Raw genomic sequence first — 4,413 nt, 5'->3', positions numbered from 1 at the left:
TTTTTTTCAAGCTGGGAAGTTACGATTAGTAGCATAATTATGATTAACATAATTATAATTAGCATAATTATGATCATTTACTTAATCGTGATTAAAATTATTTTAAAGGCACACGGCTATTTTATAGCGGTGTTTTCTAATCTGTAGAGAATAAGTTTAGTTATCAGATCATCAATATAAACCGCATTCCTTTATAATGAATATGTAGAAATTTTGGTGTAAAGTACTATGCGATGCTATTTTATTTTAAATTTCATTTCGTCAAATATGCGAGTATCATTGTTTTCCAGTGTCTACACATTCTCTTCAAAGTGGTCCGAACAACCCAGCTGTATCATCTACACGGCTACACAAATATTTATATAAATATTTACACCATATCACGGATATAACTTTACACGTATAATTCAACCAGCATTATATTTTGATGAGCTTCACTGTTTAAAGCTAGTCAGGTAATAATGTGACATAATATGGCTTGAATAAAGTATAAATATGTCGAATGTCACGGAGCAGGAAGGGTTGGTATTTTAAATGCATAACATGGATCAATATAACAATGTTATGCAGCGACTTGCTCACGTGCCACTGCATATTTATAAGTGCAGTTTTATGTGTACGTACTGCGCATAATATATCCATAATTAAATCTGTAACTGTGAAAGTGTTATTCTACAATGGTATCTTACAACATAACAATGAAACTCTATATTCCCCCTCCTGTACCAGTGGGAACTGGGACCTTTAGTTGTGGAATAACTAAAACTGTGTAAACATCAAGACGTGTAATATTTCTTGAATCTATTTAAAACAATATGTCAACCACTCCAAATATTTACACATCCATATCCCGGATTTGTTTAGATTTAGGAAATAATGATTAGTTGCTGTTTTGTTTCCCAGAACAGTGATCCTGCTTCTCTGTTCAGCACTTTTCTGGGGAACAAAACAACCAGTAAATATTTCCTAGACAAATCCGGGATATGATCTCGTGATATTTTATGCATTCTATCATATTTTATGCATGCTTGATACTATCCTGTCTCAAGCTCACGTGGTATCCTGCCTCAGTGTCTCACGTGTTATACTGTCTCATGTGCTGTAAATGTTATGTAGCTCTGTACTCGTTTATTAGCTCATGTCTCTGGTTAAAGTCAGCTCTGTTTGTCCAATGTAATATACACAAATGGAACAATAAAAATATGATAAACACAGTACAATAACATATTTCAATACAATAACATAGTCCCAACTCTGATGTTAAGGTGAGATTGGGGAGGTGTGGCTGGTTAACAGCAACATTGTTAGCATTCTGTGAGGCTGACTGTAAACAGTGTTGGTATTAGTTAGCATGTATAAACCATGACATTGGGAACCAGTTCCTATTCTAGTCTCCATAATAACGGGGAATGCAGGATAGTCTAACTACTACCAGTAAATACTGATCATCTCTAGTCCCGTATTCTAGTACATAGTTCCCTATTACATAGTACCTGGTAATCCCTGGGACAATCAGACAATCAGACCTAAACTGGGACTAACACCGGCTCTTTCTCTTATTATATTCTACATACCTCCTCAACCCGGCAGACTGGACAGACTACAATACATAACTATGTCTACTGCTCCTACACACCTGGTCTGCTCTGGGGGTTCAAGTGGGTGCCCTTCTCAGAGAAAACACTACATTGTTTATCACCAATCAGCTGGCAGTATTACAACCTTTAAGTAACCAATCAGCTGGCAGTATTACAACCTTTAAGTAACCAATCAGCTGGCAGTATTACAACCTTTAAGTAACCAATCAGCTGGCAGTATTACAACCTTTAAGTAACCAATCAGCTGGCAGTATTACAACCTTTAAGTAACCAATCAGCTGGCAGTATTACAACCTTTAAGTAACCAATCAGCTGGCAGTATTACAACCTTTAAGTAACCAATCAGCTGACAGTATTACAACCTTTAAGTAACCAATCAGCTGGCAGTATTACAACCTTTAAGTAACCAATCAGCTGGCAGTATTACAACCTTTAAGTAACCAATCAGCTGGCAGTATTACAACCTTTAAGTAACCAATCAGCTGGCAGTATTACAACCTTTAAGTAACCAATCAGCTGGCAGTATTACAACCTTTAAGTAACCAATCAGCTGGCAGTATTACAACCTTTAAGTAACCAATCAGCTGGCAGTATTACAACCTTTAAGTAACCAATCAGCTGGCAGTATTACAACCTTTAAGTAACCAATCAGCTGGCAGTATTACAACCTTTAAGTAACCAATCAGCTGGCAGTATTACCAATCACCTTTAACTCTTTCAGAAGCCCCCTCTTCCGTAGAACTGCTAACCAATCAGTCTGTATTATTTAACTTCAATAGCTAGCTACAATATCTTGTAGTGCAGCGAGGAGTACGCAGCATTGTGTGCTATCTCTACCATTGTGTTCGTTACAATCCAGGGTCACATGACTAGTCAGAACATACTGCAGATACCATTATATGTCTCAGAGACCTCTCTTATAATGGTCACGTGACTTATACATATTGAATACTAGACTTAACGGCTCGCGTACATCCGGTATTATACACAATAAGATGTGTGCAGTACACCTTCATACCACACACTGCAGACCACAGTGTGTTTTGAATTCTTGGGATTGTTGGAACTATGCCAGATACCTTAGCTCTGACATCTTAACATCAGTCTTAACGCTTTGCTAGCTATCCAGCCCTTTCCATAGCTCTGAGAACGACAATCCACATAATATCCACTGATTATATAATAGATACAAGTTCATTTCCACCAGTGCACTGATCTAGAGTGCAATACGGATGTTGAGAAGAGAAAATGTGGGTTGTTTTCTAAACAGTAAGTTTTAACATTTCAGGAAACAGATTGTATCGTTATCAGTCTTGTATATCTAAAAGAAAAGTAAGAATCTTGTTACATCTCAGTTAAAAGGAACAGCTGTGTATCTGCCAACACATGCTATTTGTTGAAAAGTTATTATATAGTTGCTAGGATACCAGTAATAAGCTTACACAGAATACACGTGTATACATTGCAAAAGCGTGTACAATATTTAAAAATGTAGTAATAATGTGTAAAAGTGTACTCGTCAGGGCGTATTAATGAGGTTTGTTATATTAGTAAACATTACAATATAATAGTTGTACACACTTCCGGGAGTGTGTATAATGCAGCTAATAACATCATCCCGTCTAACTGAGATACTGCATGTTCAGACTGCATGTTCAGACTGCATGTTCAGACTGCATGTTCAGACTGCATGTTCAGACTGCATGTTCAGACTGCATGTTCATACTGCATGTTCAGACTGCATGTTCAGACTGCATGTTCAGACTGCATGTTCAGACTGCATGTTCAGATTTAATGTTCAGACTGCATTTTCAGACTGCATGTTCAGACTGCATGTTCAGACTGCATGTTCAGACTGCACGTTCAGACTGCATGTTCAGACTGCATGTTCAAACTGCATGTTCAGACTTCTTGCTGGGACGGTGTCACGGTACACTTTTACTGAAGTCAGGAATCAGAAATGGAACTTTATTCAGCCACTTGGTAATCTAACTAGGCAAAAAGGTGACCTGGGGTACCTTGGGGCACAGACTCAACTGTGCCCCAACTGTGCGCTGACTGTACCCCGACTTTGCCTAGCTAGATTCCCAAATTCCCCTTTATTGAGAAATAAAACAAGATTTCACTTCAACCATGTATAGCAAACTCAAAGTTTATTTTGTTTTAAACAACGCATTGTTCTAAAGTCGCATCTGATAAAGTTCATTACACAACTTTGATGTGGGAATTGTCCATAACTAATTCCTAAAACATTGAAACCAGGTCTCAACACCGGACATAGACAACTAGACAAGCAGACAAACCTCAACACTTTCCGTCACTTTGATTTTAAAACTATTGTTGTTGACACGAATTAAATAATTTAAACAGATTGTAGGGCGCCTGTTTTATTTGGACAATAGAGATTGTAGCTCGTTTTAAAAAGATAAGTTACTTCTCTTAATACTGTTATACACAAGTAATTTATGAGAAGAATAGTATTATCATTATAATATAATATTGACTACTGTATATAATTATATTATATTTTAGATTGTAGACCATGTAAATAAATGACTAGTATATAATATGGACTGTGGCTAAAGAGCGTATCAAACGGTCCCATTCCCCGTTTATTCCGCATCATTAATCATTATACCTCAACATACAAGAACATCGAACAAATGATCGCCTCCTCGTGGCTCGTTCCATCTCCTTCATTTTAAGGAGGCCTCTCTTACTTTAACAATAACACAATTGAACGGTGCCTCAACTTTTATAGCTCTACTATTATATTGAGCTACACGAGATTGAAGACGCCCGATAATTCGGAATA

General features: G+C 37.0%; 1 protein-coding gene across 1 annotated transcript in view; it reads right to left on the bottom strand.

The window, feature by feature from the left end:
* Positions 1-4,413, bottom strand: part of LOC134823189 (polyunsaturated fatty acid 5-lipoxygenase-like) — a 1,185,970-nt gene that overhangs the window by 476,104 nt on the left and 705,453 nt on the right. The window lies entirely within an intron of this gene.

The sequence above is a fragment of the Bolinopsis microptera genome, chromosome 11 (genome assembly GCF_026151205.1).
Source record: "Bolinopsis microptera isolate Bmic1 chromosome 11, MBARI_Bmic_1.0, whole genome shotgun sequence".
In the NCBI taxonomy this organism is placed as follows: Eukaryota; Metazoa; Ctenophora; class Tentaculata; order Lobata; family Bolinopsidae; genus Bolinopsis; species Bolinopsis microptera.
Note: the sequence above shows the minus strand (reverse complement) of the source record. Positions and strands in the feature narration are given on the sequence as shown.